General features: G+C 49.7%; 1 long non-coding RNA gene across 5 annotated transcripts in view; it reads right to left on the bottom strand.

Annotated features, from left to right (window-relative positions):
• Positions 1-17,864, bottom strand: part of LOC142412679 (uncharacterized) — a 45,166-nt gene extending 27,302 nt beyond the window's left edge. For 2 of the 5 annotated variants that reach the window (XR_012776580.1, XR_012776578.1), the window contains exons 1-2: positions 17,546-17,749; positions 17,074-17,409 (exon numbers count right to left, since the gene is read on the bottom strand). This is a non-coding gene — a long non-coding RNA (uncharacterized LOC142412679). Of the gene's footprint in view, positions 1-15,114; positions 17,410-17,545; positions 17,750-17,806 lie in introns of those variants that run through there. The other 3 variants (XR_012776579.1, XR_012776582.1, XR_012776581.1) reach the window with 3 other exon arrangements.
• Positions 17,865-21,680: the final 3,816 nt, after the last annotated feature.

The raw sequence follows: 21,680 nt of genomic DNA, 5'->3' as shown, positions 1-21,680 counted from the left end.
GGAAGCACAGTGCTGCAAGCAGGGAGGGTGCTGCATGGGTTACACCAGGGGATCGGGACTCCTCGGCTCATCAGACCAATTCCCTCTACCTTTCTCCACCCACTTGGCAATCTGGTGTCCCCAACTTTTCACTGAGGGAGTGAGTTAGCCCAGAGAAGGGACTGAACTGCAGGGATTTGTTTCATGCAACAAACAGCTTTTGTCTTGTGAATATCAGACTTAAATCATTGTATGGATAATCCTCTGGAAATACTCAGATTTCCAGAGCTTTAGAGTAGCTACTTGGAAATCCGTCAGTAGAAACATTGAGAGTTACTAGAGAGAGGTCCTGAGTTCCAGTTTCTTTAACTGATTTCCAGTGACTTCCCGCTCTCATATTCTAAAGGTAATACTAAATTTCTGGGAAAAAATCCACTGAATTTTTAAATTATTAATATAAACATTTACCGTTGAAAATGATTCACTGGCTTCCTCAGTTTCCTCCCATTAAAACTCTCTAACACCACACTGTGCTTTATGCATATGCAAGAGAAAATCCGAGGTCAAAAGCAGAGGGGCCCTGCTGATGCTATTGAGCCACGTCCTTTCAGTGAGGCAGGGAGGAGCCGTGCTGCCCCTGGGGAGCCCCGCACAACCTCCCGGCAAGCCCAGCTGCCGCTGCGTCGCCTCGCAGGCAGCGTCCCTGCCCACCCAGGCAGGCCCCTGGCAGAAATCTCCCACCCCAGCAAGGAGCTGGAGGGCTGGAGCGCTGGCGGTCCCTGAGCCCCGCACCATGCCGGTCGTGCCTCCGTGCAGAGCTGCGCTAAGGCAAAGCGGCACCGGCCCTCGGCACCGCAGCCCGAGGTGGGGAGCAGCAGGATGGGGGAAACGCAGGTGGCCATGGCTTCAGCACGGCATTAGCCTTTGAGCATGTGGTTACATGTTATTTTTCTGGGGGATTAGGTCGTATCTGCTCATTGCAATAACCCGCCACCCTGACCACTGAAGCTCCCTGAGCTCCCAGATGTCCTGGCCCCAGGAGACTCCACCTGGCCCTGGGGTTATCATGAAAAAAAGCCATGTTGGCCCTCTGTAAACTCCTTCAATTCACCACACATGCCTTGTGTTCAGCAGCTCCTTGTATCCAGCAGCATTCAGCAGCGTACACAGAGCTGTTGTCCTGCCAAGACGTTTTCCTTCCATGGGAGAGCCGTTTTTCCCCCTCTTTTCCCATCAGCTTATACAAATAAAAGGAAATAATGGAAAAAAGGGGACTGTGAAGTTACAAGTTGAACACCAGCAAATTTAGCTAGGAAAACATTCTGACCCAGTACCACTCAGACTTTTCCATTCTGTTGTACAGGTACTATACCCGACTCTGTGGGGAGCTGATAATACATTTGCTACTGCCAGCTTAATTCAGCAGCTAACTCCATGCAATGCTGGACTACCGCAGTGTGCGCGTACGTGTGCACCTGCACACACGGGTACGCACACTTGCTGTAAAGCAGAGCTGTTATTCTTAAAACAAACATGTCCAAATTGCATAATATTAATGGAGTGTCTTTTCACTTGGAAAAAAAGTCACATATTTTATATCCTTTATCAATCACGATGTCTAAATTTGGAGCACCCAGATAGCATACTCACTGATTTCTCAGTCAGCTCCTGCATTTTCATTTCGACAGCATTTTTCAACCCTGACACTGAACGGATGAGCAAGTTATGATCTGACATGTTAAAAACAAGAGCAATTGCTCACGCGCCCTGCGCGGCAGAGCTGCCGCCCCCGTGGGGACAGCCCGCAGCCCTGGCGCAGGCAAGGCTCCCACAGAGGGGAGGGGGATTGCATGTCACCAACGCTGCCGCGCCGGGCTTGCTACCTGGGGACAGACTTTGGTCCATGGACAGCGTTTGGGTTCTTCATTGTAAAAGAAGAGGAGAAATGGCTTTACCACCAATCTTCCAAAAGCTGTCCTTAATAATAATAGTAAGTCAAGTAAACCAGCATATGATTTGGTTTTCTATATAAGGGAACGTTGAACTATCAAAGGATGTAAGTTCCAAGGAGAGCCAGGCAATCACTCTTCCCGTATCTCCGGTTAGATAGGGGTATTCATATTCTAACACTTGTGCTACACATGTATACTTTAAAGTCCTTTTTGAAGCACTGGAACCCAGGCTCTGATGGGGCTGGCCCAACTCTCAGGGCTGTTACAGCCAACACTCACATAACACCACAAACTTCAGCAGGGTGGCCCTGCATTTAGACGGCTTTAAGAAACTTTGGTTCCCATTTCTCATGCTGTCCTGGCTTTCCCCCACTTGAAGCGTTAGTGCAGGGAGCAGACACAGAGCAGCGCAGGCCGCAGCATGCTCCTGTCCTTGGTTACCTGAGCACAAAGCAAAGGTGCAAGAGCTAGGAGCAAGGACCTGCCCTGAAAGACGGTGGTACTGAATTTGTCGCCAAACATAGGAAGTTGAAGAAATTTTTCTTTTACCCTGCAGGAGCTCTGAATCGAAATATCTAGAAAAAGTACAATTTAGTAAAAATTAGATCGGCTTTTCCATCATTTCTTTCGTCTCCTGAATCCTTGCAATAGCTTTAGTGGTTTGGAAAGAGCTTCTCTGAGAGACAGAAGAGGTTTTGACCCGGGGAGCCACTGCCCAGCGAGGGCAGACCCCCTCCTGCCACCCCTGGGCAGTGGGTCCGTGCCACCCTGCTTCCCGGCTTCCCCGCCTCTGCGTCCAGAGGACCTACTGCAAAACGATTCGCCAGTTTACATGGGCATTGATGTCTGCCCGAGTCTAGACATCTAGGAAGCACCAGGAATAGCAAATATTGCAGTGTTTAAATTTGCTAACAAATAAAACAGTGCACGGCAGCAATATTCAAACTGAAAGGTAAAACTCCTGGTTGGAGCGGGCTGGTAGCATGGTGGCTCTGTGCACATCACAGTCTCCACCATGCCGCTCTCTTCAGCCAAGTCCAGGATTTACATGCTCCCTCCCTCGAGTAGCACCCAGTGGAGAGGGGAACTGGCAGCTGCCTGTGCCTCTCCTGCCGTGTGCTGCCTGCAGGGGCCAGCTCGGACTTGCCCGTGGCAGGAGCGATGCTGCAGCCTGGCCACCCCCTGCCACCAGGGCAAGCCACGGCTGCCCCTGCCTTCACCGGCTGCATTATTTCCAGCGATTAAAGCACTGCTCTGTGGGCCTGGATTTTCATGTCAGGGTCTATGAGCTACAGAATAACCCTACAAACCAAATTATATGGCTGAGACCCTCTTTCCCCACCAGGAGAGAAACAATTTTGACCCCTGCCTGTTCTCTAGCAGTCTTTCCCTACAGGTGAGTGACCCACAGTGCTCCACCGCAATTAACTGCAGCCCTTAGCTTTTGGTAGCAATTTGTTTTCAATTACCTCCTTTGGACAAATCTGAACGATTACCGCCATTTTTTTTCCACCTTTTTCTGATGCCAAGTGTGTACCACAGTGTTTACAGTGCATCAACTGTTGACCCTGCAAAACTCCAAAGAAAGCCTCAGTTGCCCCCGGTGAAGACTGGGGTAGCCCTAACCCTGGGTTGCTTTGCCTGGCAGGGATCCGCAGGCACCGACAGGGATTTCTCCCAGGTGAGGAGTGCAGGTCTGAGCGCTGCAGGGCCACCCCGGTGCCAACTCTGCTGAGGCCGGGGGAAGCTCACACCTACTAACAAAATCACTCCTCTCCTGCCCCGGACTGCGGTGCCAGCAGCAAAATGGCAGCAGTTCCTGTCCCACCTGAGCCCTGCAAGATGCCGGCTGCTCCCAAAGCAGAGAGTGCCCGCAGGGGCTCGGGGACGTGCCGCCCTCCCTCCCCGGAGCCTCTCCCCCACCCTAAGGCTGACGCGGAGCGGGGACCAGGCTTAAGCTGAACCTAACAGCAGCTCTTCCAGGGCAGGGAAATGAAGAAAGGAAGCTGCAACATACTGTGGATCCTAATTGCATTAGCTCTGCAGGCTCTGAAATGTCAGTCAAACAAATACGCCATCGCCTTTACTGCTCTGCAGTTGCCATTTACTATTTTACTGGGAAATTGTCCAGAAAAGGGATACTACCTAGAAGGGAGCATTATACCAGCACTGGAAACCAGTAATATTTCCTGAACAACCCCACGGGCCCACTGTCTATTCCTACACTGCAGAAAGACAAGAAGAGCCAGAGCGAGCCAATTTGCGTTTGTGGTAGCAATTGCAGCAGCAGTGGGTATGGAGGCAGCCCAGGACCCAGCGGGTGCATCTGAACTGGGGCACGCTCTGGAGCTGTGACAGTTTACACCAGAGAAGAGTATGATTCAGTGAGTGGAGGGGAAAAAACAATCCTAAACTGAGCTCTTTTCATGAGTCTGGGTTTCATAACGCGACTTCACCAGAGTTCACGAGGACTGCGGCAGGCAGTATGAAGAGGCAGAGCATGCCCACTCCCCAGCTCTATCAATCCACAGAGCCAGTAATTTCCAGGAGATGCAGATACCACAGGGCAGACAGGGGTTTGCTGAAGTGACAAAGCCCCTTTCCCTGGGAACAGCCCCACTAAAACCATCTCTTTTCTCTGGCAATGCCTCTTGCCCTCCAGAGAGCTCACTTCCTGCTATAGGCAGCTCCTTAATACTTAATTACCTCTCTGCTAGAGACTCAGAGTGTTTCAGTTATTTAATATGAAGAATCATTCTGAGTCACCCCATTTTACCACTACTTTATTTTCCTCCCAGTCAAAAAAGCATAACAAATGCCACACAGCCCATTTCTGCCTACCGTAATTCCCCTCCTGCTCCCCACGAGGAAATACAGATTTACCTGGACCACATCCCGTTGACTTCTAAGCAAAGCCCAGTCTATCTGTCCTTCCCTCTCTTCAGGCAGGAGAGCTAGTCCCAGAGGGCAGTTTCAGACCTACTTATAGATTCAGCCTCTGTGGGCAGGGGGAGCAGGGGCTGTGCCCAGCACAGGCGAGGAGGGACCTGTCCATTGCCGAATGGTTTCCAGCTCCCACCTGCTGGAAATCAGCTTAGCCAGGAAAACCTGTGCCCTTCACACCAGCACCTGGCTCTCTGTTTCCAGAAGGTTCAGCAACCACTTCTGACATTTTTTGGTTTTCATCACCTCGTCTCTGGCAGTGAAAGCGCTGGTGGAGCAATGCTCGGTTCAAGCTCTCGTGTCAGCGCACCCTGTCCCTGTCCCTGGCAGCACTAACGAGGCCACGCAGCGCCCAGCGAGCAGGGGACGGGGACAGGGACGGGGACACCACCAGCAGTGCTGTGGCTGCTGCCTGGCACAGGGCCAGCCGTTCTGCCCAGGGCCGGCGCCTGGGCTGCTGCAGTCTGGGGGACCTGTGTTCACTGCATCACAGGGATTTACACCATGAGCATTTGGTCGCTACCTTATTCTTTGTGTACTTTGTTGGCTCTAGGTATAGTTCCTGCAGACATACAGGCTGGATGAATAGTAATTTTTTTCATTTTAAACAAAACTAACACCATGTTTCATCACCCCTTTCTCCCTCTCTCTCTCTCAGATGGGATTTCTTAAATTCACGTGGGTCCTGTATTTTCATAAACCACATTGACTGGAGTAAGCTATGTTTGAATCATCATTTAGAGAAGTGAAGATTTAATTTCATGGTGGAATTAAGGTTGACATTTCCTTTTTATTTACACTACACCAAGGGTTAACAAGGTTACTATAACCTTAATCTTTGATAGCTCAACAATAGAATACTCTGGGATTACTGCAAAGCTGGATTTTAACTCTTTTAATCCCATTATTGTTGATAACCTTATCAACACTGTGCCCCACCGTAGAGGTGGAGTAGGGGAATCTCAGGCTCTGCAATTCCTTTCCATGGAGCAACACTCATAGTTTGAGCAGAAGAGCCAGAGCCAGTTGCTTGGTTGATGCCTGCAGTGAGGTTCACAGTTTGCAGTAGGGCTGCAACGCTGCTTTTAAACTCCTTGTCAGAGATCTTTGCCAAGAAAAACATTGGTCCAGTGGCATATGTTGGCAAGGCAATGCAAGGTTGCTCTAATTCCCTTACTTTGTTTTTCCCTCCTCCCATGCGACAACTACTCCAAGAATCAGACTGCCAGTCTGGCAAGTTGAGATCCAGAAACTTACTGCTAATTACCATGTTTACAATTCCCAGCCTGTCTGTTGGTGCCAACAATCAAACTGCATCCTCTTGAGTGCACCAAAAGACACTTGCTGGCAGTAGCTTCCTAAGGTTCCAGGCTGGCTACATTAATTACTGTTAACTTAATTTTTGTGTATTGAGAAGCAGCTTTAATTAGCAATTCCATGGATTAAAATGATCCTTTTATGAGTTTCAAGGAATAGCAGCTTGACTTATAGACTGCTCACCAACCTATATGTCTTTTGTTTGGAAACACAAGTGGTTGTAAATTTATATGTGGTCTGACAAATAAAATAGGCAGAGGTTTAATAAAAATCACACCAGGAAATGAAACGTTATGCCTTCCCTTTGAAATAAAATAAGCAGCTCTAAAAAGGCAGGTTGGATATTTTTTATCACTCCTCAGTAAACATTTGACTGGAAAGAATAAACCACATTCTCACGGTATATCACTGAATCAAAGTATTTAATGAATTTTAAAAAAAGGCATGTATTTTATGAACTCAGTGAAAGAGAGCCCAAACTCAAATAACTGCAGGGCAGAGCCTGAGCAGAGAGGATCCATTTGTGCCCTGCAGGTCCTAGCCCGAGACTCCTGAAGGCCATCTGTCTGCTCAGGCAAAACCGACTCAGTTGGGATCCCTTTTAACAAAGCACATGCTTCAACCCTGCCGGAATCAGCAGAGGGTACTGTGCCCGAAGAGCGGCACATCTTGGCAGCCAGGCTGGGCTGGGAGGGCTTGGGGACCCACATGGGCACCCCAGGACCCAGCAGGTGCCCAGGGCTCTGCATTACATGGGAACGTGCTACCCGCCGAAGCCCTGTGGGCCTGGGGCCGTGCCTGCAGAGCCCACCCACCACCCACAATTACACCCCCGCAGTGATTCGTTTCTAACCTGAATTTTCTATGGCAATGGCATTCACAGTCTCCATGATGCCGGCCTCAAAAAGTTGGTCAAGATTTCACGAGAACTGCACTACACCACCTCTCTGAAGATGTTTTTTTTCTGTTCTCCGGCTAGTATGGAAGTAAAGGACAGAGAGCAGAGCTATCCCGAGGTCTGCCCCGATGTGGCTCGGTGCTCGTGGGCAGCACAAGGCTGCCCTCGGTCAGTGCTGCCGGACACGCCGGCAGAGTGCGGATGCTGGCACGGCCACTGCCTGCCAGACATCCCTGCCTGTGCTGAGGCTGCAATCGGTCTCTTCTTTTAGGGGCAGTTTGATTTGTCACAATTGTCTGAAAACTGACATTTTTAAGAGGAACCCTGAAGTCAGGCTGTAGAGCAAGGCCATGCCCATATCTGCTTATGATAACGTTGGTCCTACCCGGCTCCCAAAATTCAGCCTACTTTTAAATGTGTAAGGATAGATTTAGGAGTCTGATTTTAGGCCCCTTTTTCTTAAAACTTGGTCTCACTGTGCAGTGACAGGCCACAGTGAGGCTGTCTTCTCTGCCCTGTAGGAGATTCTCCACCATCTCACAGAGTCCCAAGACACCAGCCGACTCCCTTGCTCTCCCGGCAGCGTTTCTCAGGCTGCCAGCCACTGCCAGGCTCCCGCTCTTACACCACGGTCCTACTCTGTGGGGTTGCAGTGGGCTACTAAGTAAAAGATAATCCAGGGCAAAACTCAAGCGTACGAGTGGGATAGGGGAAGTGGAGCCAAAGCAGGGAGTAAGCCAAAGAGACAGACAGTATAATCAAGAGGCATTTTGACTTACAAGGGGAAGAAGGGAAACAAAATGAATCAGTGCTCCCAGAGGAGGCAGTCTGGATCTACTCTGGTCCTAAAGCAAGAGAGTGGACACAGGTATTTAAGAGCAGTTCATTTGTACAAGGCGTAACGAATATGCTGAGCAAACTACCAAAGGAAGCAATAAACCTGAGTCTCGGAGAATGGTCTAAAAGGAGTCAGATCGGCACTTTAGAGGAAAGAGATATTCAAGGCTGCAAAGAGATATTCAAGGCTGCAGTATACGGGGACACAGGGACGCAGCTCACATGGCCCATGCAACTGACGTGTTTTCCCTCCCCAACCCAGCCTGCTCAGCTTGATTACTTACATTTTGTATAACCTATAGTCATAGTCTAAAGAGAGTCAGCCAATTTCCACTCAATTTATAATTTAGCAAGCAAAGGAGCTTGATTCTTCTAATTTACATAAAACATACATAAAACTGAAAACAAAATAGCTTTAGAGCATATGGGCAAAGTACACAAGAGCCACAGAGGAAAGGAGGAGTAAAAAAGGACACGGAGCAAAAGCACTGTCTGGATTGTGCTTTGCTAAGGGCTTTTGAGTGCCTTATTCATGCTAAACATCTCATAGACAAGCAAGTTTTCATTGTCATGGGCACGTGTCAGCACTGCACCTCAGTCTTGTCACTGGACTATCAACCACACAGACCTACCTAACCAACGTCGTAATGCTGGATGGGGCTTTTTACCGCACCTTTTTTTCTAGGTAAAGAAGAAATATTGTTGAAAACCTTCTGCAATGACATGGCAAGAAGGCATCGGTGTGTATCAAGCTAGTACTGCCTTCCTCCCGTTCCCTCTTGGACCTCTCCTTTTCTCATGAAGAAAGGCAGGGAGCTCTCACCCTGTGGGTAAGCCCAGGTAAGCATGCCGCTTCCCAGGGAGCAGCAACGGGGCTGCGCTCTTGCCCCCCTGCTCTTGCGACCATTTCTCCTGCGTTCCTCCGCCGTGACTGCCAGGTCCTGGCAGAGCCATTGAAGGCATTCTCTGAGACGAGACACCACCTGCCAAGTGCCAAACCTGATATTCCTCCCCATGGCGTGGTAGGCTCCAAATCGTGCCTCTCCTCCCCGTTTGCCTGAGGAGTCATCCTGGATACTAACAATAGACTCCATGGAGGCTGGTGGAGCTCAGGCTGCCTCACCAACTTCTGTCTGAATTCAGTCATTTCCAGTGAGCAATATATAAATAGATGCTGCCTCATTATTGATGTATATTGTACAAAGGGTTTAGCCGGGGATGCAGCTCGCCTGCTTTCCTTTTATGGATGAAAAGCGGGATCCCAGAGCCTTTATGTGAGATCTCTGCACATGTCAATCAAACCACACCAGGATGAAGATTTTGTGTTCTTAGGTCCTTGTTAAACAGCAGCCACCCGGCCCTGGGAAACGCCCATGGGAATGAAGTGCAGCTCTGCATGTGTGCGCATGTTTACACACACGCACACCAAAACCAAATGAAAACAGAATACTAATGGTCTCAGCCTAATTTTTCTATTCCTTTTCAAATCCCAAGACCAAGCTGTAGTCTGGGCTACTCTGACACAAATCTCATTTGACGTTATTATAAACCACTGATTTACACTAATGGAAGAGTCAGCCTCTGATTTAAAAAGCAAACCTTAGCGGCTGGCCCAAGGCCCAAGCCTCTCAGCCCTTCAGTCCGGGTGCTGTAGCACATTGATACTTGCCAGCTATATTTGATCGTGAGCTCTAGCGAAGGCAAGCTATCGATATTTCAGAAAGCCATTCCTCACACTTCTGAGCAGCAAACGGCCCATCACTAAGAAGGCCAAACCCTTGTCAGCGTGAGCTGACTTCTATGAAATGAAATACTGACCTTACTGCTAGCTCCAGAGTTAATCTCAGAAGAGAGGTTTTATTAGAGAAAGAAGAGCTATTATTCTGAGCCTCTCTACAGGGCACATATTTAAGTTTTGCATCCAAGAAATGTGGAATACTTTAAATAGAGTGGCATTTGGTAAAAATTAAAACATAAAAACTCCAGCTAAGTATTCTGTGGGGGGATTTATTTATTTGGTTTGCTTTCCTTGGATTTCGCATCACGCCCATTCAGCCTCCTTTCCCTTGTTGGAGTTTTTCCTCCCTCTGTAGCAGGAAGGCTGGAGCAGAGCGAGCAGCACTGACTCACTGCAGCTCCAGCAAATGAAAATTAAACATGTCTATTTTCATCTCTAACCAAGGGTCTGGACTGGTCCTGCATTCTTTGCTGGCAAGAATTTACATACACAGAAATGACAAGCACCTCAACAAGGAGAGCAAAAGGGAGCGGTTTTGTTTCTTGCTTCCTAGAGCAGGACTTGCAGATCTTGTTTTCACCAAGGGGCTCTATGAACGGCTGAAGGGAAATGGGTTTGTGTCATCACATGTACAACAGCCACATGATGTCATAACACAACAAAGGACAGTATGACATGCACAGTCAAAAAGAAAAGGATTGTACTGAAACCTTGAAAGTAATTATGCACTATGTCCTGTGCGTAACTCAGACCCCTGGCAAACACGCAGGGAAAAAGGTCTCTTCCTTAAATATGGAAAAATCACCACCTCTTAAACTGCGGTCTGAGAAAGTTTCCACTGCTCTTCTCTATAGTTCAAGACATTCAGAAAAAAAATAGGAAATTAAATGATCCTGACATTTCTAAAATAAAACATGTTGAGAAAGAAAAACCCTTCCGTCCCCTCAAACCTTTTGCCTGTATCATAAGCAGGAAGGGGGACAGCCAGGCAGTGCAGGAAAGAAAGTAAGGGAACAAGAAACTATTTTTCCCTGTAGTGGTATTTTTTAACATCCACGGCATCAAGACTGTAATAACTGTTGCTCCAGTAAAACAGCAGGTACTGAACTGTATAATTTTAGATTTCAGAAGAATGTTTTTGGCAATTTGACGAAGAGGTAATACTGCTCTACGTTTTCTTGGAGTAACCAGGTAAGATATCTCTTGAAGAATGATTGTTAAAGGATGAGTTTCCAGATGGTGTGAAGCATTAATGCATCAAGCCTCCTTGCTCTTACTATTTCCCACTGAACTTTAAAAAATAAAATAAATCCTTTATAATTCAGTAATTACAGTGATGCCTTTTAATTTGAATTTTCTATCAACTTCTTGTTAAGAGAATGTGAATACTTGCAAAGCTATTACTATCAGATAATCTAAGAGAAGTCATATGAAATCTACATTATCTATGTAAATGCCTATGTAAGATGCAGTGAGATGGTTCTTTTTTTGGTATCAGGCTGCACAATCAACTGCTGTACAGTTCTGGTTCAGAATGTCCCTCTTTCTCCAATTAGAGAAGACCAATCCCATGGTGATCACTTTGTCATTGATTTTCAGTGATTTAAAAGATAGGCTTGACCTGTGAACGTTAATAAACTGTGATATTGTCCTGACTTAGTGAGAGAGCTGCTAATATTCCAAACAAGGTTATGAATCAGCAATTCTTGATATTAAAGAAAAGACAGCTATATTTTTCCAACATTTCATGCCTAATGTAATAATGTGAAAGGGGTGTACATTACATACAACTCAGATGAACTGATACAGAACAATACTGTGGTGACAATTGACCTTGAAACAGATAAAATACTATCAGAGAGTAGCTTGGAAAGTTTAAGTAGCCTCTTATGGGCCTACCTCTTTCTTTCTAGGGGTATAAAGCATTGGGGAATTATCAGGGCCATTTCAGCTCCATGCAGGTGTATCGCAGAAGTCAGAGGCAAGAAGGCCTCCCCAGGTGGCTCTCCAGCCCTTGTAGGGTGACTGCTGCCTGCGGTGTCTTGGCCAAGCTAATTTTATATCTCCCAGGCAAGGGCTTTCCTGCCTGGAAATTGCTCCGTTACTTTATATCATCCCCGCTGGCTAGAGAGGTATTGGGTTCACTGAAAGGAAACATTTCTTGATAGCCATACTGCATTTTCTCCCTACATAGCTCCTAGGTCTATTTGCACACACCAGGCTACATCGCTTTCCTGCAGACAGGAGAAATTTTGGCCCCACTGAAATCAATGGAAAATTCCCACTGGTTTCTTTAGGAGAACGATTTCAAAAGCAGGATACTCATTTCATGTATCTGTATGGGCATTATTATGTAATTTTGGCTAGGTATGTATATTCAGATATATAGATATAGATATATAAAAAAACTCCTTTCAGCTACATATTCAGGGCTCTTATTTTCCCCGTCAATCAACCCCTCTAGTTTCTGGAACATTTCACCTAATTTTCTGTTGGCTGCTTTTAACTAGATGCTGTTTTTCCAGAAAGCAAACTACCAAATGTGTGTGATGTTCCAACCCTGGTTTCCACACTTCTGGCGCATTCTCCCAGCGCCACGCTGCGATACCTCCTCGCCTGCCGTCCCTGGTGCCTCTCCTCCCGTCTGCCCTCCGGCTCTGAAAAGCCGTGGCACATCTACCCTCTACCATCACCTCCAGGCCTCTTCTCTTTACCTTCCTTAGGATCCTCTCTGCCCTTCGATGTCAGACTCTTTCCATCACCTCTATGAATTCTGGCTTGAGTTTTCACTTTTAGGTTTCTTATTTTTGGCCTGTCATTTAAATTTCTTTTGAGTCATTGTTATTATCGAGCCAACATTTATAAATAGCTCTATGCATTGCAGGTATGTGATAATCAAGTCCTTTGATTTTCGAGCAATTTGGTTACTAAATGATAGCAATAAAAAGCATGCAAGCATCATGGGCGTTAGCCCAGGAAATGTCTCCGCCATTAAAGCTTTCAGGAGGCAGATGCTGAATCTGGTAAAAATTTATGATTATTAATAACGAGTGTTATGATTTACCTTTATAACACTAAATGGTGAGGTGTCATAACAGCTAAGGGTAATACCTGGGGGGGTGCTTTTCAGAAAAACAGTAATCTTTTAAAAGGAAGAGAAGAAAAAGCCTTTTGTGTATGTAAAGACACTATTTATTAAAAAAAAAAGCATAAAAATCCAATTGTATACATTACTTCTAGCGTGATGTAAAAACCCAGAGAAAAAGGCTAGTTAGCTTATTCTTACAGCTGCAAAGTATGTGTATAGCTGTGTGGATGTATAAGTATTATTGTTTTCTGTTTCCTTAAGAAAACCCTATGAGCACTAGAAGCCACCTCAACTGACATGAAAGGCAATAACCTGTTATGGGGAGAAATCTTACACTCCCCTCAAAATCGGGTGTAGTCTTAAACATCGAAAGCAAGCAGAACTGATCCCAAGGAAAGGCATCTGCATAACTGCACACATCTACATGCAGCAGTGGGTGCATTTATTTTAGGCAAATTTGCAGGCAGCAGGAGGAATCACAACACCGGTCATAAATAGGCACTGCAATGGCACGGCCCCTGCTGAGGTGAGGGAGAGTTGTGCCTCTGTCAGGTCTGGGAGAGTGGGGCTTTTCATATTGTGCTGTAGCCTCCCTTCAGAGAGATGTGTGTATATATATGTGCGTGTAGATATATATTTTCATTCCGTTCAGAGATATGTATACATATAAGGGCTGTAGGCTTAAATATTTGTGGAAAGAGCACCTGAAATCAAATGGCAGTCCTCGTCACTTGATTTAGGGTATTGCTAAGCAGAGCGATGCTTCCTGTTATAGGCAGGCCCAGACAGGGCTGTTCCCCTGCCTGCACAGGGCAGTAGCGACCAAAGCTACTCTTCCTTCTCCCACTCCCGCCGTGGGGCGTGACGTGCCCGTGGTGCTCGGGGGCACAGCCCTTTCGGCAGTCCCCCGCTCTGGGAAGGCCCGAGCAGTTGCCGTCTCCCCGGCGCGGAGCAGGGTGGGGAGCAGCCAGCATCACGGGTGGCTGCGCGGGGGGGCCCTGCAGCACCCTGCTCTGCGCCAGGGCGGCTGCCACCCCAGTGTCCGCTCCTCCATCAGTCGGCTACGCTGCTACGGGGGCCCTGGCGCAACAAAGACTTACCTATGGGAGCAGCCTTCGAGGCTACTCCAGCGGATAAAATTACCCAGAGATATAAATCTTCATAGGATTATGGCCTTTAAAAAAAGGCTAAGTTCAAGTAATTCTTTTTGGGCTAATTCTTTATTTAATTTTCTACCAGGATGCGGATTACAAAAACAGTTTTAGAACAGAAATTTAGTATTCTAAATTAATTAAATATGCACTCGCCAAAATAGCTGTTAACACACAGTTGGTGCTGCCACGAACCTCATTCTAAAATGTTGTCTCAGAAAATACTCGTACTGGTACAATTAAACCCTTTTATTTATAAAGTAATTTCTTATTATGTTGCACTATAGCCTTTTAGTATAATTTTTGCTGTTAATAAAATATCATTAGACTATTAGAGGCAGGGGGGTTTTAGACTCATTTTGTCAGCACACAGGATTCGCAATTTCTAAAGCAAAAAAATAGGAAGTGTAGTGTTATAAAAATCCCTTTCACTAGGGGTCTAATCTTTCCCGCAGTGAAATCAATTGGGGCTTTGCTATTGCATTGAATGGTAGGATTTGGCCCAAAATATTTTGGATTTAACATGAGCAACCTTGCTCCCCTGAGCAGTCCTGTGGAAGCTACCTGCATTCCTGGGATCAGGCCCGCAGTATAAATAGTCTCCTCTTAGAGATCTGTTGTTCAGAAATGACTGCTTCTGTCCTTCAATATACATACGTGACAGACCCAGGAACTGCTAATGAACAAGGAGAGCCACTCTGAGATCGTGCTATTGGGAAACATCATTCTAAGAGCCCTTATGCTATTGAGCCTTTACACAACATTTTATAATTATTTTGGTGAGCATATCCAGTATTTCTCCAATCGGACCTTACAGCTTCACTCTTTTAACCCACATATCATAGCAATTCCCAAAAGATTTTAGAGAAAAGAAATCTACAATCATCAAAATGTTAATTTTGACAATGACAAAGAGTACATGCATTAAAAATGCATCAGCCCTGTCATTAAGGCATTATTCAGCAAAACCAGCTCATCATGCTAAACAGAAAGCAACTAGAAGAAACCAGGTATAAAGAAACATTTTGCTAAGCTTGTCTTTATGGGTACCAGTCCAATCCATACTGCACAAGATACTCAACCAAGCAAAGAGCAAACAAAACCACATCCTTTATGTGATGAAATGGGAACTCCTGGTAATACTCTAAGTCATGACTCAAGGGAAAATGTCAACTAAAAGCTCAGATCAGAGGAAGGTTTGTAATACAAACCTGGATGTTTAAAATAGTGTTTCCATCGCTGTTCCTGCAGCACTTGGGAATGTGGCTGTGTTACGGTGCTGAACTGACTATGATTTAGCAGCTGATCGTGTCTTTTTAAAGCATAATTTAACATTATTTCTGAGGCTGTTGAACATACTAAACTACAAGGAAAAAATCTGCTTTCAAGTGGTATTAGAGAAACACGAGTATCAGAGTGCTAGCATCAAAGATGTGTCTAAAGAGTAACAGATCCACACATCTGTGTAACAACGAGCGCTCCACTTGCTACCGAAGGCAACAGAATAAGATTCCTTTGGCAGTTGTTGGAAATAATTAAAAAGAACATGGATGGCCTTTCAATCGCTAAGCAAGAGACAGAGAGAAAGACATTCTCCATCATCCCGTCTCGCACTCACAACTTAACGGTCACCCCACGTCTGGCTTATCCATGTTAGAAATCGTTCTTAGCCTCATCATAGCTGAGCTTGGAGAAGGATCCATTCAAAAAGGCTATCTCATCACAGTACTCATGGTCTTGCTTTAAAATGGCTTCTGATCTAATTCACTTAAGGCTGAAATCTGGTCTCACAATTGCGACTATGTGGCAACAAGACCTGGGATCATCTGGGCATGTGGGGAGGACTCGAATGGGAAAACATGGGGATGATCACACCCTGCTCCTTGCCTCTGCCAGTCTTGGGGGCAGAGGAGCAGGGGAAAAAAGACTGGAAGGATGAATGCTATGCCTGGATTTTCCTAAGCACAGCATCTGAAAGGCTGACCAGGCTTTTAACCAAAGCCCATGCCCTGCTGCTCAGATTGGAGGGAGGGATGGATGCACCTCTTCTTCTGTGTTAAAGAGCCGGGGCATGGCTTGGCCAGTAATGGGAATCAACACTCCCTTGGTTGTGTCTCCCACCTGCCCAGCTGCAAGTAGCATTTGGGGAGTCCTGAGCTCTTTGGGGGGGGCGGAGGAGGGAGAGGGCAAAGAAGCCACTGCCTGAGCTCCACGGGGGGAAACAACCCCTTGGCCCTGGCCCTGGACATGTATCTCAGCCTGGGGCCTCAGAGGCTGAGGAGCTCTGCCTTCGGCTGGGTGCTTCCCGACCTGCTGAGCTGGGGCTGGTGTGAAGGTGGGTTCTTAATCCTGCCCTCACCAGGTTGGTACTGCGGGGTGAGGATAAGGGGCAAGGCGGGCATCACCCCCTCGAAGCAACCTGCTCCCCAGCGGCGGCCCTGCCGGGCGGCCGGACCCCTCGGCAGCCGGGGAACAGGGGCTTCCCGGGGGGGTAGGGAGCAGCCCCGGCCGTGCGGGGCGGCCCCTGCCTCGCTAGCACGGGTGCTCGGCACCGCCCCGCCCGCCGGCAGGCCCCAGCCCCGCACGCCCGGCTGCGGCGGGCGCGGGGGCCGCGGCCGCGGAGGGGCCGGCATTCCGGGCTCTGCCGGCGGGTGCGGGCGGAGCCGGGGCCGCCCCGGCCCTGCGGGCAACCCGTGTCCCGGGGGTGGGGACCCCCCGGCAGGCGGGGCCGCCGCCCCGGTGCCCCCGTCCCCGCCCCGCGCTCCCCGCCGGAGAGGGGCAAGGGGCCGCGGGCGCCCGGCGCGGCGCGGCGCGGGCGGGGGGGCTGCCGGCCGGGCACCGGGGCTTCCCGAGCACCTTCCCCCCGGCCCCGGCGCAGCCTGCCGAGCGCTGCCCGCGGAGGCGCACTCCGCAGCGGCCCCGGCTCCCCCGGTCACCCCTGCCCGCAGCCCCCGGCGGGCCAGGGCCGCCCGCGGCGTGCTCCTGCAAGGCTCGGCAAGCCTTTCCCCGGCCCTCCCCAGCCCTGTGCTTGCTCCCACGCACACGCACACGCACACACACACGCGGGCACCCCCCCTCCGCAGGGGACAGGGCGTCCGAGCTCCCCCCGCCCGGGCAGAGACACAGAGTGAAACATTGCAAAGCGTAGGAAAAGATGGAAAAGGTGCTACCTTGGCAACTAGAGAAGGTTAGGAGCCAGCTGGTGGGCTGGGGGCGGTCGCGCTGCCTGCCTGCCTGCCTGCCCGCCGCCGGTACTCTCCTCGACTACGCGTATTCTTAAGCAATAACAACGTAATCCGTATTATCCACCCAAGAATACCCGTCACCGAAGAGAGTCAGAAAGCTGCTGCTGCTGCTGCTGCTGCTGCTGCTGCTGCTGCTGCTGGTGGAAGTGCTGCACCGGGACAATAAATCCATAACTATAATTCCCCTCTAGAAGAAGGAGAATCCACAAGGGTTGCCGAGCGATCTTGTCCCATATCCAATGGACGCTGAACCTTCCCATCCTGCGGAGGCAAACGAGAGGAGCGGGCGTTTAATACACACGCGTACAGTCCCTCTGCTCTCCTGCTGCCTTACTGGAGCGGGCAAGGTCTTGCAGGCGAGGTGAAAGGAAATAAATCAAAGTATGGTTGAGTTTACCTGGTGATTGCCTGGTTTCTTCCTCTGTGCTTCTCTGGCATCCTATTCCCTAGCTGTATGCTCCATCAATTCTCTCTGGGAGCTCGCAAGAGATGTCACACGCAGCAACAGATTCCTGTAAAAGAGATGCACGGTTAAGCACACAAATATTACAAATCTGTTTGCATAGGTGGGCTTGGGAGAGCTCCGATAAAGCCGCAGCCACGCCTGAGAGACTTTTCATCTGGGCTTTGGAAATGCATTTTACAAGTCCTGACTCACACTGCCTCGCTGTGCTACCAAGAGGAGGGAGGGCGGAAAGGAAAGCGACGGAGGGAAGGAAAATCAAAGAAAGAAATAGCAGAGGCTCCGAGCTCAGCAGAGGCACTCCTCTGCCAGGCCTCCCTAGTGCCCTAAAAATCTAAGGCGAAAAAGGCTTCAAAGTACAAATTCCGCGCACTTCGCTCCCCGCGTGTGCCCGAACGGCAGAGTCCGGTGGCTGCGAGGCGCCGAGCCGGGCAGGCGGCTCCGCGGCGGCGGCGGCGGCGGGCGGGGGCAGCGGCAGCGGCAGCGCACCTCCGCACCGACACCTGCCGCCTCCCTGCAAGTGTTTGCAAAAGGCGAACCGCGGAAAAAAAAAAAAAAAAAAATAAAAGAAGTTGTTTCCAAATGGCGCCTGCGGCTCTGCCTGTCACCCGGAGCGGTTCCCTTATCAGCAGCGCTCGTACTTGGGGGAGGCGGGAGGGGGAAGCTTTGTCTGATGATCTGCCGCGGTGATAATAAACGTTTATTGTTCGCCAACTAAATAGAAAGGATCTCTGCAACGTCATGGCACGGCACACTTCGCCTGGCGATTAGGAACTTCTCCGGGCTATTTCACCCCGGCTCCTGATGCTAAGGACAGCTTCTGTGTGAGTGACGGGGAGGGGGAATGAAACTAGCAATGCACGGCCAAAACCCGCACGTAGCGGGGGTACTCCGCACTTCTTCAGCCATGAGTAATTATGCAGCACGCACAGCTCTCGTTATCCACCGCACCCGGTAACTGACCAGCTTGTTGATTAGATTCCAACTGAAATTAATACAAGATGCTTGCTTCTTCTACAGATTCCTTCCTCCACATGAGCCCTTGCCTTGCTTGACATATTACCACTACGCTTCCTACGAAAACATACGAGAAGACAGCATTTGTTTTGTAACGCAGACTCTTGTCTGAATTTGAGAGAAAAGAGAAAAACAAAGAGAGAAAGAAAAAAAATACTCTGATAGCCACGTTACCTTAAATTTGAAAAAAAAAAAAAATCCAACTCACTCTCCTCTATTTTAATCTCATTTTAGGTGTAATTTCCTGTATTCCTCTAACACAGCAAGCTTTCAAGTTGCATTTTAAATGGCAGATAGAAAGTAAATAACAAACACTGTAATTTTTCCCCGCTGTGAAATTGAAGGCTGTAACCCCATTAGCTGGCGTTGGAACTCAAATAACTGATGCAGTGGGTTGCCTTCAACTTGAACAAAAGCCGTTTGAAAAAGTAAAACGCACCGAGTCGTGGCGAAACCACTCTACAGTGATACACCTAGACCGACATTCTCCGAAATTTGGAGGCGCTCCACAAATGCACCGCGATTTAGGCAGAAATCCAAACTTCGGGGTGTGGGGTTTTTTCTTTTCACATTACAGAACGCCATTCTGGGGGAAAGGAAGACCCGCGCGGCGCCAGCCTTGTTCTCGCTACGTCCATCGGACGCTGCCCTTCCCCTCCCTGAAAAGCATCCCCCGCTCCCCCGCGAATACGGCGCCTTCCGAAACTTCCCCTGCCCTGCCCAGCTCCGCCGCCGCGGCCGCCCCGCACCCGCCCGGCCCCGCACCGGCGCCGCACCGGCCCGGCCCGGCCCGCCGCACCCACCGCCCGCCGGGCCCTTCAGCACCCGCGGCGCCGGACAGCGCCGAGCCCCGGCCGCCGCCGCGCCGCTCCCCGCGCCGCCGCCGCCGCCGCCGCCCGCGCCTCCTCCCGCCGCGGTCCCTGCCCGCCCCCGCGCCCCTGCCCGCCCCGGCACCGGCGCGCCCGGGCGCGCACCCCCCCGGCACGCTGCGCACCGGGGAGCGAAACCCCCGGCGCGCTGCCCGCCTCGCACCTTCTCCGCCGCATGCGGGAGGTGCCCGTGGCGGCGCGCCTCGCCGTTAAATACCTTTGTTCACCGGCTCCGAAAGCCATGTTTATCGGCGCTGCCGCCCCGCTCCCCCGCCGAAAGAGCCGGGCGCCGGAGCCCCAGCCCGGCGGGGCCAGGGAAGGGCCCCGGGGGGCACCTCCGCCGCCTCTGCCGTGCCCGGGGGGGGGCGGGGGGGGGAGACAGAAGGGAGGGGAACGGATGGAGGGAATTAAACAATTAAGCTATCGGGAGCGGAGCTCTGAGCAGAGCTCGGGGTTGCCACGAAAAGCAAATTTCAGAGGGGGGAATATCGATCCCATCCGTCAATAGAGAGGCGCGATGTCTTTCCGTGCGAGAAATTGTTCTGAATTAGGGGGCTCGCTGGTGAAAGGGGGAGGGGGCGCGGGGGAAAAAAAAAAAGGGGGAAAGGGAAAAGAAAGAAAGGAGGAAGGAAGAAAATATTCATTCCCGCTCAAAGGCAGCCTCTTTTTAAAATCGCTGGGAGCTCGCTCCTTTCGCCACCTACCCGAGTAACCACCAGAAATCCACCTCTATTGAAGCGCTTACCCTTTAAATCCAGGTTTCGAGCAGAACTCCAACTGTGTGTAAAACCAGGGAGTCATCTGATGTGTGATGGGGAATGGGCTCTGGGCAGCAGAAAGCAGCTTTCTCTCCTGGTGCCGGATTACCGTGTTAACAAACCCCGGGAAGGGACCCCGGCGCCTCTGGCTGGCCATGTCTCGTTGCTTTCACACATCGGCGGCTGCTCTTGCTTCCCATGTCCCCGGCGATCGCCTCTCAGATGAATGTGGGCTTCCAGAAAAGGAGTCGGGGGGGAGAGGAGGAAAAAAAAATCGCCTAATGCAATCAAATCGATCTGATCTACACCATCTGTCGCCTGCCACTACACACAAGCGTTAAAATAGGAAAACGGGAGACACTGACAGCTCAGGAAGGTTGTTCTGCAGAGTTCATTTTTAGCAGAGCATAATTGGGTATGGACAGCATACAGTTACCAAAGCTGCTGTTAACCATCCAGTAGAGGATCCCAAACATGCTAATGGTGGATTAATTGAGGAAGATCTGACGTGCAAGCTTCATAGTCTCTTATTCATGACTTCCCAACGGGAAAGGACCAATGCCGTGTGGGACTATGGTAACACAGAGTCAAAGAGCTGCTAAGAAAATGGCTCTGTGTTCATAGCACCTCTCTCTGATAACAAACATATGTCGACCAGAACCGTTTAGCAGGATGGGGGAAATGAAATTTTCTTAGCCGAGGTTAGCAATTCCCATCGCTTGCACTTAAAGACAAGTAAAAAATGGACTGCGGGTCTAAGGCGCTTTCGAGTGCTGGTCTCGGGATTCGCAGCTAGTGAAAGCAGACGGCTCCTGCTCAGACGGGGGGTTACACCCCAAATCTCTTACTTCTTACTGTGACCAAAGTGCATCCATAGCAAAGCTCTAAACATGCAGCGCTGCTAATTTCATCAGGAATGACGCAAGGTCGTTTTAATGCCAGGAACCCTTTTGACTTTTTCCAGAGGGAATGGCTTTTGGGCAAGACATTTCCGATCACTGAAATTTGACATAATCTCAGATAAATATGATTTGGGGGGGGGGGGGGGAGGGAAGAAGGGGGCGGCGAGTTGGGAAGAGACGGAGTGTGCATCCAGACCTGCAATCACCCCTGCTGCCAACACTCCAATTTGCTCGCGTTTTCTAGTCTTCCCTGAATAATGAGGTTATAGAGACGTATATGTAATTATTAAAGCTGTATATGTACACAAGCCGCAGACGTCTACGGCAGCCGCGTCTACACACACAGGCGGGGAGACAAAGTGCGCCCGTCGGGGTGCTCTTTTCCACTCCCTAATAAATCCGTCACCAGCGGGGGAAAGCGCTGCTGGAACTAATGGGAGGCGAATCCCTCCCCAGCCCACCCCAGCCCCGGGCGGAGGCGCCGGGCCGGGCTGCGCGGCCGGGGGCGGCGGGAGAGCGGGGC

The sequence above is a fragment of the Mycteria americana genome, chromosome 7 (genome assembly GCF_035582795.1).
Source record: "Mycteria americana isolate JAX WOST 10 ecotype Jacksonville Zoo and Gardens chromosome 7, USCA_MyAme_1.0, whole genome shotgun sequence".
Taxonomy (NCBI): Eukaryota; Metazoa; Chordata; class Aves; order Ciconiiformes; family Ciconiidae; genus Mycteria; species Mycteria americana.
Note: the sequence above shows the minus strand (reverse complement) of the source record. Positions and strands in the feature narration are given on the sequence as shown.